This window comes from Fistularia commersonii, chromosome 11 (genome assembly GCF_037954325.1).
Source record: "Fistularia commersonii isolate RoL2024-O1a breed Wild chromosome 11, RoL_Fcom_v1.0, whole genome shotgun sequence".
Taxonomy (NCBI): Eukaryota; Metazoa; Chordata; class Actinopteri; order Syngnathiformes; family Fistulariidae; genus Fistularia; species Fistularia commersonii.
The window spans coordinates 8,078,832-8,091,775 of NC_141294.1; the positions used below are offsets into that span (position 1 = coordinate 8,078,832).

The following is a 12,944-nucleotide window of genomic DNA, read 5'->3' on the forward strand; positions in this document are numbered from 1 at the left end:
TTGCTAATTGGGATCCCATGAGGTTGTGACCTCATCCTGTCGGGTAGAGGCTTAATACGTTGTCGGCAGGATTCGAACCTGCGCGGGGAGACCCCAATGGATTTCTAGTCCATCGCCTTAACCACTCGGCCACGACAACTCCCCTTGTGGTCACATGGTAATTCTCAACATAGTCAGATACTAGAGCCAAAAATGATTTCAAGAGAGAGGCGTTTGCCATCATGAAAAATCTGCGCCGTTGTCGGCAGAATTGAAATATACATGGTGCGGCCACAATGGATTCCACGTCCATCACCCTAACTAAATCGCCTTGTGGAAACTCCGGAGTTCTCACAATAGTCAGATACTAAAAAGGCAGGTGATTTCAAGAGAAAGGTGAAAAATCTGTTCCATTGTCAGCAAGATTCCAACCTATGCGAGAAGTTGCCACGACAACTCCTCATGTGGCCAATCGGAGTTCTTGCGATAGTTAGATACTAGAGTCAGAAGTGAATTCAAGAGAGAGGCGTAGGCCCTTATGAAAATTCTGTGCTCTTGTTACCAGGATTCAAAGCAGCGCGGGGGGAACCCCAAAATACACTCAGGGAGGCCAAAGGGCTTCTAGTGCATTAGCTTAACTGAGTAGCCTCATCTAGCAACATACATTTCATGCATTGCCAATTGTGAGGCAATGAGGTTGTGTCTTCATATTGTCAGATAAAGGCTGATGACGTTGTCGGCAGGATTCGAACCTGCGCGGGGAGACCCCAATGGATTTCTAGTCCATCGCCTTAACCACTCGGCCACGACAACTACCCTTGCTGTAACTTGGACTTATCAGCGTAGTCAGATAAAAGAGACAGAAGCGCCTGTTGCATTATCTGCAGGATTGAAATTTACACGGCGTGGGCTAAATTGGATTCTAGACCATTGTCTCAACTAAGTAGCCACATTTGGCGCAAATTCATGCATTGCCATTAAGATGTAAACACCTTAATGACGCTTGCTTGCATGATTGGTAAAGAAACTCATGGAAAATACACAGAAATGCAGCCTTGTGTTTTCAACCGATTCCGGTGTCAGAGCAAAACATGAAATACACATCATCTCATCATGATTTGATAAGGCTTAAAATAATATGGTACATGTCAGGTGATGCATCAAAACGGCATGAAAATCATTGAATAGCCTTTTTCATGGCAGGCAGGTAAATCCAACAACCGACTGACACGTGAGGCTGGTTTTGAAGAATAAAAAAATCCTCTGTTTTGGATGTCTGGATTTATGGGTCATATTTAGGTCTTTTAACCACAGAGCGAAATAGTCATCAGGATGCCTCTTCTTCTCTGACATGCAGACAATGGCGAGGAAGAGGGAATCAATGGAGAGGAAGACCCTCCCGCCTCGCCTCTCCCTGCCCTTATTTTCCCGTCAAGCACTTGAGTTAATTAAGCCTTTGATTAAACAGCCTTGTGTTTGTTTGCTCGCCCAAATACAAGACTTGGACACGTAATTTCAGAGATGCTCTTTGAAATGTGACTTAATGAGCAGGGCAGTTGACATTTAGAGCTTTTAATATTTTCTTTTGCTCAAATCTGACAGCCCCCAGTTGTGGTCTGCGGTTTTATCGTTGAATGGAAAGGCGTCAAAGATGCGATCACGCCGCCTTGCAGAAATCTGTGTCTTGGAGTAATTAAAGTATGACATGCCATCATTTTATTTAAATCAAGCCAGAAATGCGATGACCTTGACGAAGTACCGGAATGCTCCAGTGAAGTGCGTTATTATTCAGAATTACATCTAATCATCAGACGTTCGGTCGAATGTTGGATGTGTGTGTGACACATTGACGAGACGATTTGCACAGCGCGGGTGGTTGTCTGCACGTTTGCTCCCCTTTGAGTTTTCGGAATTATTGCAACGTATTTGGACGAATGTTTATTATTCTTATTTTTTTGCAGTTTGGGGGTTGAAATGTGATTTTTTTTTCTTTTTTTTTTTTTGGAGGAATGCAACATTTTACAATGCACGTGTCGGAAAACGGTTTTATTGTCAGATAGAACAATCTAAGCTCCGCTGTTGAAAAGTCCCATTTCATAGAAGCACTTGTATTTCCTCGTATTTCAATAGAAACAATTTGCACTTGACAGAGAGCAAAGGCGATACAGTGAAGGAGGGCAGCGGGGGGAGGCAACACGCAGGCGGGAAGCAGGTGATGCGTCTGCCTCCTGAATGACTCCACATGCTCCGTGTCCATGGATTTATGGTTGTCTCCCCGTCGGCCGCGATCCCCCACCAGCCCGGGATCAGAGGGTAGCGCTGTGCCGAACAGCACAGATGTACGTGCAGGACATCCATGTCAGCATTGATGCATCCTTGAACAGTCGTGGATACACAGCAGCGGGGAGGCAAAAGGTCCAAGCAGCTGACAAATATCTACAGACACACGAAGGCTGAATTAAAATGTGTTATTATACTGTATGTTAATACGTGCCAAAACAGATTGTTTTAAAGTGCGGTAATTAAGCTGGAGAGGTCATCGAATTTCTGATGTTGAGTCTTTTTTTTTTCACACATCTCATGTAATAAACTTGATATTTTGGTTGAGATAACTTGAGTTTAGTAAGGTTTACAAGGAATTTGGTTCAAATGGCTACAGTGGAAATTGCTCTCTGAGTAGATTTAGTCTTCGGTCGAACGTGAGTGGACAAAAGCCGCGTTCCACGAACAGACGGCAGCATCGGTCCAAAAACACGCATCTATTAAACAAGTGCAAAAAAAAAAAAAAAAAAAAAAAAAAAAAATGGTCATTCCAGTAAAAGCAAGACTAGCTGTTTTCTTTGTTTAGGAGAAAGATGGACAACAGCCAGGAATCCAAGTGTCCCTTTGTCTACTGTATATGTGCCTTTCAGCAGTTTAGCCGTAGCTGCAGTGTATAGTAGCAGGCGACCACTTAACTGTTATATAAAATCTGAAGTAAACCATTGAAAACCTTATGCAATAACTGGACTGCCGGCAAGAAATGATTTGAGGTTGACCAAAACAAAATCGTATATTCGTTAGAAATCTTTATGCCGGCTTATAATAATGTCTTGGATCAGCTGAATTGTACAGGATCATTTTATAAGTCTTTTGTCATCAGTCGGAGAAACACAATCCCCGTGCCAGAATCAGGTCACATACAGGCCTGTTAGAGAGAAACAAAAATGCACCCGACCGTTCCATAAATACAAGGAGAAAGTTAGAAAGTTGATACTGTTGATAATGTGGACTCACTTTTTGACACTGCAAAACCTCGCCAAGAAGTGATTCATTGCAGATGGGCAGTGGTTCACAGAGCTGCCTACACACACGTCCACACACACCAACACACACACACACTGAAGAAAATGAGGCCAGTTCGAGTTCAGATCAGTCCGCTCCAGCTAATGAATTAATCTCTATTAATGAATCCTTTCACGCGGCTTGTTATATATATGTGCATTCTTTATACACACACCCCCTCCTCCCACAGGTCAGGGTCTTAAACCTAGCATAATAAACACTGGCTGCTGCTTTCCACTTTATAATATGACTCTGCCCATTCACGATGCTGTCATCACAGAACCGGTTACAGCCTCCCATAGCGCTCGGCTGACAGACATTTTAAATTACTCTAATAAATTGCCTCGTGCTCAGCATTGCGCTTTCTAAAAAGCCCGTTACCTGGAGACAAATTAGCACGATGCAGGTATAAATAGTGGATTCCGCACGAAAGGCCAAGTTGTTTTTATGAGGCGAGGCCTAAATATGAACGGTGACGTGCAATGAACAAAGAGGATTGATAATATGAAACAACAAAGCGAGCCTTAATACATTAATGAGGTGTCAGCGGATGTTGATGCCATTACAGAGCCACACGTGCGTGCGTGCGTGCGTCCGTGTGTGTGTGTGTGTGTGTGTGTGTGTCAAACTATGCATCCTCCTCTGATTGGATGGATGTGACATTTCAAAGCTTGTCAGTGGAGGAGCAAATATAGTCTGGCTTGATATGTGATCTGAAGTAGGGGAACTGGATATGTGTGACATTGCTGGCTACCACCCAGTCAAAGCAATGAAAACGAAGGAAGAGTTTGAAGTCTCCTGGAGCAAGCGCCGTTGTCGCAGCGCCGGTCTTTGTCAGCGCTCATTTAGCAGCATTCTTTCAACTCTCAGAGCAAGCGTTAACATCCTCTCCAGATGAATTGAGCCGCACTTAAGAAGAGAGTGGATGGAAATTAAGCTCCTACACAATGCGCGCACGGCGCTGCCAAGCACATGACAAAGTGGAAAGTGTTGTATTTCAAACCATATAGTGTTTCTCCGACGTGAGGCTATGCAGTCAAAGCAAAAAAAAAGAAAAAAAAAGGAAAGCAGCGGGGGGAAAGATAGAAAGCGAGAGCGAGAGAAGGGGAAGGAGCTGGCGGGGGGCGGGGGGGAACTATTGCGGGTCAGATAATTGACACTCTTCGAAAACAAGCTACCACTTCTCCCCTTCTTCTCGTCGGCTGAGTGTCGCACTGTTGCTAAAGTTATTGTGCCCATTGTGCGACACAAAGCGGGGAGGAATGTTTGGCAGGCTCTCTGGGAAACGCCACTTCAGGGCCCACAGCTGTCACAGCCTGGGGACTTGAATTCTGCCACAGAGAGTTCAATGGTGAGGGGCTGGCAGAGGGAGATATGTTTTTACTTAAGGATGGCAAGCTGTGAGAGGACTCGATGTGAAACCAGAACTGGCCGCTCTCGTATCCTCTTCCCCTCACCGCGCTTTCGCCTCCATCATTCTTCCCCATCAATCTTCCCTTCCTTATTATCTCTTCTCTTCTGTCCTTTGCGGCTTTCCCGTTTTCAAGAGCCCATGATCTCCAGAACTTGAACAATGGTTCTCTCCGCCGCGAGAGCTTCCGCCGTGGCATCCCGTCTCCCCCATCGCCATGGTAACTAGAAATGTTTCGGGAGTGACCTTTCATGGTGAAGCTTAGATAATCAGATAGGTAATCGATGAGTAAATCAATATAATGCGCCGTTATTTAGGATTTCCTGATTCTCTGTGATTGGTCATTGTTAAATGAACACCTTTGGGCTTTGGGTTGTCAGTTTGACGGAGGACGAAACGTTCAAATCTGAAGAAAATTGGATTTATTCAACAAGATTCATAGATAAAGAAAAATAATATGTTGCTGGATCCCTGATTCAGATTAATGGACACCTTGCTGATGCAAATGATAAAGTGATAAAGCCGCCAATTATTGGACACAATGCATATGAAGAAGTGACAATTTGCATGAAATTTCAAAGTTGGAAAGTAATCAAAAGTGAAAATAGACAGAAATGCATATCATGTTTTGCCAAACCTGCAATTGTTTTATTGAATCGTCCATTCTTTGTTTCCCGTGATTAATGGGGACGTCTCCAGTGAAGGAATCGTCAAATAGAACTGGCTGTGTTGGATGCAGTTGCAGCTGAAATCAGCACCCTTTTCGGTCCCTGTGGTTACAAGACGGCCAGGTTTTGTCCGGAAAAGCGCGCTATCTTTTTGTCCCGAAAGCCTTGAAATCAAATCATCTAAAACTTGTGACTTTGGGCACTGAATTGAAATAATTTCACAGTTAAAACCATCTGTAAGCCAGATGAGTTCAGGGGGGGTTATTTAGCCGAGACACTCCTCTCCTTCTTTCTTATTATAATAATGACTAAATGTTCACATTCCTTAGCAGTGATCTCATTTTAAGGTTTTCTCGCTCTGAGCTCGTACTGCAATGCAGGAAGCCTCGGAGAACCGCGACAACTCCAATGTCGAGAGCTTCGCAAACCTTGGGGAAGAAGAGGGAATTAGAGGGCATGGAAACAATGCAGCAGGCAGGCAGTCTCCACCTATTCTGCCTGCGCGCAGCCTTGGTCGCCGCTGCCAAGATCAAATCGTCTTTCTTTAAGCTCTAATAGCTCAGCAAGGTCGTTTCCCAACAATGGCCGACACCTACCGGCAATTCTGGCTCTGCGGTTTGATGTTGCATGTTTTGTGCCCTGTTCACATCAGTCAGTGAAAGGATTAATAGTGTGGATGGAACGCCGTTGATTTTTTAGATTTATAAGACTCAAATAAAGGGGAGTCGGTGAATTCTTTTTAGGTTTGTGCAGAAAACTCTCAAAAGGAAATACTCCATTACCAGTTAGAAATATGAAAATGTCAATATAACTAGGCCTGAAAGCATCACTGCGAGCAAAATTTGTTTAATATACACTGGGTGAACAAGGTTATATTTTCATGCATCGTACGAGATTATTGACCCATTTTAATTTAGCTGCAGAAAAGCTATTCTGATTGTGTGACCTTGCATTTGTGGGGTTTTCAGTTGACCCTTACAACTAAAATATTCTTAGCTTTATCATTATGCTCTGTTTAAGCTCTATTTGGACAGAGCAGTGAATACCAAGCGTAATTTAGTTGATGGTTCAGTTCATGGACAATGTGGATTGCACACGTTAATAAGGTGGATCCCAAAGAAAAGTGAAAGTTGCAGCATTTTCGTTCTTTATATAAAAAAAAACAAACAAACTCCAGTATTATGCAATATTGATAAGGTTAGTGGAGTGAATATACAATGTTTCCCTTTAAATAAATGTATCAAGTAATGGAGGGATTCCATTAAAACACAAGTCGTGCTCTATATCAAAACACACAGCCCTGTGCGATATACGAATAAATATCTCATATTTCTTCTATACTACTACAGATAGATCAGGGACGTTGATGATATTGAAGTGAAACATCTGTCACAATTTAGTAATTATTGGAAAAGACGACAAGCTATACAGGAATTTGATAGCCACGAATCCCAAAGGTAAACTCATTTTATTGCCATATATTTGTTTCAATATACCTAAGCTGTTTGTGGTGCTGATGTAATATAAAACCCCAAGTAGACCCAAAGGAATCTCTCTCTCTCACTCTCCCCCTTCTCTCTTGCGTGCTCCAAATTAAACACCGCCCTCATGCAAACACTCACATATTTCTCTAACAAAAATGCAAATCTAATTTTGTGCACTTCCATCTTTCCTCTCTCCTCTCCCTTAACCCCCCCTCCTTCCTCTCCCTCCTCCAGCCATTAGAGCTATTTGCATCTGACTGAGAGGCCATTAGAATAATAATCAGCCTGACCCACCAGAGAGGGAAGGCCTTCGTCAGCGCTACACCAGCCACTACCCCGAAGGCACACGCGTGCATGTACACACATCAGGCACGCACGCATGCGCACACGACAACATGCATGTACACACACTTTTTGCGGGTGAGAGGGAGAGAGAGAAGCCTAAATATACTGTACATGTAATTCCATTAGCTAAGTACCTCTCCTCAATTAATCTGCACAAAAAAGGTTTGTGCATTTTATTTTATTTTATTTTATTTTATTTTATTTTATTTTATTTTATTTTATTTTATTTTATTTTATTATTTTTTTTAATTTTTTTTCATTTTTCCATGACAATCTTCCCTGTTGGGAGACCATTAAAAAAAGACACCTGCATAGGAAATGAATATCTGAGATATAAGAGACAATGAAAGAAGAGGGGGCAAAATAACAAATGAATCACTGAACTGCTCAATATGTAGAAGACGTCGCTCTAGTAGATGGGATGAGAAATGGCCATCACATGCCTTTAACAGGTATGTGCTAATGTGAACAATGTCCAGGCTCATTATAGTATTAATGTAGGTACAAATCGCATGGCTGGGGTGGTGATTACTCACAGCGATGGCGAAAAAGAAGAAAAAAAAAGAAAAAGAAACTCAATAATTATCAGTGCATGACTATTACAGAGGCAATACCGATGAAGCAGATACAAACTACACTTTAATTAGGGAAAAAGAACAGCCAGTGTAATATAAAGATGAGGGTCAGGCCCTTCAGTTAGTCGCTGTCTTCATTGTTGACATTGGAATTCTTTTTCGCTGCACAGTTGATCATCCATTCATATTGTATTATGAACTGAGAGATGACGCTGCCAGTAATAAAATAATTTTAAAAAGCAAGATGGAAATTAGTTTTCTGTTTTTTTTATCACAACTTCATATTTTTATAGAAAAAAAAAAAAAACAACAAAACTATTGGAATTATGAGTTTGGCTGGCAGACCTACCGTGCCATTCTGGTGATATTAAAAATTGTGAAATTGACTCATCCAGAGGGAATCCAAGGGGATTATTGTGCCCTGTGATATCCCCGAAAAACATTTCTCCTTTTCCAAGCATCTAATAGCAAAGCACGGAGTTGTTGAATGTGTTTGTAAAAAGCTCAAAGCAGCGTAATATGTGAATTAGTATTGAAGTGGCAATAATACAACTCAGAGGGAATGTTAATGCCACTTCATGTTGGCTAAATGAGTAAACGGCTGTTTGTTACAAATCATGTCGGAAACACCGAACTTGTTCTCTATATGTTGCAGTTATATCGATGAATTAACAACAAAATACTGTGTAAAAGCGCTGTCTACTTCTGTGTGTGTATATTCAGTCATATAGAGCATTTTTGATTTGTCTAGAATAAACCTCAACCTTCACCTATGAAAATTGTTTTCTTCCCCCATGATCCGTCCTAACTTCTGCAAATTTTTGATGGTTACAGAGCCTGGCTTTTTTAGTCCTTTATTTTTCCTGTGCTTGCGTGCAGATCGCGCTCACCAGAGATGGAATGTGTTGTGAAAGCTCTTCAAAATGTCTCCATCTCTTTCCATCTTTGCATGTTTCTGTTTTTGTATTTTCTGCTCTGACACATCTTCACTCCCTGACACATAATTCACCCACTCTTTACATCCTCCTTCTTTCCTTCTCCTCTTATTTCTTTATTTTTAGTTGACTGAGCAGCTACACACAACTACATGCTTACTTACCTGTGGAAATATCCATTGGGGCCACATATTTTCAAGTTACGGAAATGTTGAATGTAATATAGAATATACATTTGCATTAACCATCTAATTAAAATTCCATTCATCCATTGCCTTTGCCACTTATCTTAGGGTCGCAGCGGGATGGATCCGGCCCATCCCAGCTGTCACCAGTCAAGAGGCAAGGTATACCCTGGACTGGTCACCTGTCAATCACAGGGCCACATGTAGAGATAATCAACTATTCCCTCCGTCATTCACATATAAAGGAAATTGAGTGTCTTTAATTGACCTACTGCATGTTTTTTGGACTGTGGGAGGAAACCAGAGAACCAGGAGGACACCCATGGAGACATGGAGAGAACATTCAAACTCCAACAGCGCACCAAAAGGGGCTTTGGGGTGAAAGCGAATGGCGGCGCCGCAGCCACTGAACTGCCGTTCATGTCACATATAATAACATATTTGACCGAATGGACCTTTAAGCCAACAGTCTGCTGCTTTGTTGAGTGTGTTTGCGTCTTTCTTCTGGTATTCTAACGTGGTAAACCGCCGTATGAAATGAAAATTGGTAACGAACTTTCCAAAACTAGGGATTCATCATGGTGACTGTTTATGTTCATTTATTCATTTATATTCTGGATGCAAAAAATATGTCTTGTTTTGTCCAAAACTAAATTTAAGATGGCTGGCTACAATTTTGTGAAATTATAGCAGGGGGAGCGGAACATTAGTATGTGTGTGGATGTGCGGGTTCACGCACGGTGTCTGGAACACCGCTCTGTACACAATATACCAATATGCAAGAATAAATCCTTGCATATGTTTTTGTGTTTACACGCTGGCTGACGAGAATATGTGTGTGTGTGCAGACGACAGCGGAAATATGCGCATTCCTGCACTTGTGTGTGGTAGAATCTCCACATATTCGAGTGTGTATTTAGCCGGTATATGCAAACACCTAGTGTAATTTCGAGAACACACACACACACACACAAGCACGCCTTTGTGAATAGACGACTGCACACTTGTATTTGCGTGCATGCGTGCGCGCGCGAGGACGTGGGTGTGTGCGTGTGTTTGTGGTTGCTGCAGGCAGGTTGAAGATTGTCTCCCCCCTGAGGGCCTCTCTCTCCCTGCAGCATGTGGAAATCATGGCGCATTGCCAGGATACAAGCCCCTCGTCTGTACTGACAAGAAGACATGAAGAGCAAAGATTAATTATTTACAAGCAGACCCCTGTACACCACGTCTGGCTTGGCACTTCTCCTGCATTAAATGTCACTATCTATGAAGCCATCCGTTTTATTGCTTACTCTGTTTAAGCACTGTGGAAAATTGTGCATTGCTCAATGCGTTTTTTCATTAGCAATTCTCAAATCCTTGGTGAGTTGCAGTGCAATTTTTTTTTTCCGCCCTTAGCTGTAATCACAGGTAAACCAAAAGCGAAAGACAGGGCTTTTCAAAACCTCTCTGTAAAAATATACATCAATGGAAGCTTCACAAACAGCTATTTTCAGTATGTTTGCAAGCCGGGATCACCGGCGTCCTCTGAGTTGCCCTCTTCCGTGCTTCATCTAATATTTATAGGGTCTGCGCGCCGCTGAATGACGAGCAGATCTGCTATTTGAGAGCGGTGGATATTCGCAAACATATAAAAAAAAATATTCCTTCGGCATCCCATTCTTCTCTTCAGCCCCCGTGTGATTAGAAACCCGGAGCGACCGAGGGGGGTGATCGAGTGAGCGCGTTGGTGATTATTTATTGTTGTGGTAGAGGAATGCAAACACACTCCAGTTTATCAAAAGAAGCAACGACGATCTGTTACGGACTCATTACCACCATGTGAAGTCGTTCATTGAGAAACATATGTGTGCCCCGGTTCTGACTGTGGCGGGGCTGCGAGTGAAGGCATCCGAGCGGCTTCAGCCAAGCCCGCTTCTTTGTTCTCATTTTCTACCACGTCTTTGTTGTAGCTGCTGACTGTCTGCTCATCTGTAGCCGGCCATGGTTTATTAGCATTCCTCCAACACTTCCATATTCATGATGGAAGCAGGTCAGTCTGTGCCCGCGTGTGTGTGTGTGTGTGTATGTATTCGTGCGTGTGTGTGTGTGTGTGTGTGTGTGCGCAAGAGTGCTGCGCACGTGTGGGGTCAGATGGGATCTTCCACACTGTGTCCCAGGTGGAGAGGGAGCAGGAATCCCACTGCTTCGGAGAAGTATGTATTTTCCATTGTGTTCCCCCCCGCCACCTCAACGCAGCGGCACTCCCGCAGTGACGGCACAAGATGCCTTTTCATCAATCTAAATTCGGTCTGCTCGGGCGATAGTTTTGCTCATATCTTGACAGATTGATTTCAAGTCTCACAGGCTGGGAAATATAGCTCTGGCTTTGTTTTCTCAAAAGGAAAAAAAAAAAAAAAAGACAACGCACCACAGAACCGTGAAAGCCATTCATTTTTTTTTTTCCTTCTTTTAATGACCTGATCTTGGTTTTCAGGTTCATTTGTAGGAAATTAATTTCCATGTGATTTTTGTCACTCGGTTCAGAAACCGTTCGCATATCGGAGCTCGGTATCATAGTTTGATTGCATTTTCATGCAAAGACAATAGTTGATTACTTTAATAAATTGATATTTGAATGAAAGATGCTACACGACAAACACAAAGCCACTTTTCTCTACGGCGAGCTTTTTCGCTTCACGCGAGGGCTTCTATTATCATCAGGAATGTAATTGCAGTGTTGTTGTTGAAGGACAGAGCACAGAGAGAAAGGATCAGGCTCAGAGATATAAAGTACGTGCTGAGCATTAATGTTGAGTCCACTTCTCCCTTTTATATTTCCCTGCCAGTGTCTGTGACGTCCTTACATGATGGCGCTATTGTATCCCCTTAACCCCCTGTATGTCACATGTCACCAGACACAATCACGGCTGCAGCCTCCTTCACCCTAAAGTGGAAATGAGCGTTAAGAGCAGGCTGTGATTGTGCGGCAGAACAAGGCTTATTACAGAGGTCAGCGGCTCGGGAGAACACTGTTTCCGTGCACATCATCATCGGCGGACTGTGGAATGAGCTGGGGTTCACGTTGAGGTTTATTCCTGATCTTTAATAGATCCAGAAAAAAAAAATCTGAAATATCTCAACAGTAAAAGCGAGTCCGTTTTGTGCGTTTGAAATTGCAAAAAGGCGTTTCGTACCGCACTGAAATGATTCGATGGGGGTGAGAAGACTGGGAAGTGAAGGAAGTCTGGTGATTATCTTACAGAGTCATGATTTATTAAATCGGGGGCTTCCACGCTGATCATTTGTTCAATAATGGACGTAAATGAGAGACTATTTTGTCATTAACAGCTTGGCAGTAGCTTGTGGGCTGAATTACTTTCACATGGTCACTCGGCATGAATGTGCGAGATGTCTTTGCCGCAACTAGATGCTCCGAATAAGCCTAACTCCAAGAATAGGCTGCAGAGAAAGATATGATTGACTAAAATAATAACAATAAATTGGCAGTTATTCAAGACCGGGGTCTTGTGAGTGTAAACACTCCGGATGGAGTTGTAGACTGATACCACAGAGGAGCTCCACTGAACGCCACAGGAGGTCTTTCCTACCTGAGGCTACAGGGAGTCTCAAAATCTTAAACCTTCAAAAAAAAAAAAAAAAAAATCTTACCCACTTACTGTAAATTGTAATAATTTATCTGTATATATGTATATCTGTTCAATATTTCATTTCATAACAGCTTCATGTACAATATTTTTTCATCCTCTTGTGCACTCCTTATCCTTCACTGGGTTAAAAAAAAAATCTCACCCACTCACTGTAAATTGTAATAATTTATCTGTACATATGTTCATCTGTGCAATATTTCATTTCATAACAGCTTCATGTACAATTTTTTTTCATACTCTTTTGCACTCCTTATCTTTCACTTGGTACTTAAGACCCTAAGACACTTTAGAGTCTACTTGTTACGTAAGACACTTTATAGTTTATTTGTCTTTCTTATTTTCCCCCTTTTTTCTTTTTTTTTAATGTTTATACAATTGTCTACTATTA

The 12,944-nt window shown here is 42.3% G+C and overlaps 2 non-coding genes across 2 annotated transcripts; both read right to left on the reverse strand.

Annotated features, from left to right (window-relative positions):
* Window positions 1-57: 57 nt before the first annotated feature.
* trnas-aga (transfer RNA serine (anticodon AGA)) lies at window positions 58-139 on the reverse strand. The gene has a single exon. It is a non-coding gene; the product is annotated as a tRNA-Ser (tRNA).
* A 571-nt stretch (window positions 140-710) lies between these two features.
* trnas-aga (transfer RNA serine (anticodon AGA)) lies at window positions 711-792 on the reverse strand. Its single transcript has one exon. It is a non-coding gene; the product is annotated as a tRNA-Ser (tRNA).
* Between the last annotated feature and the right edge of the window lie 12,152 nt (window positions 793-12,944).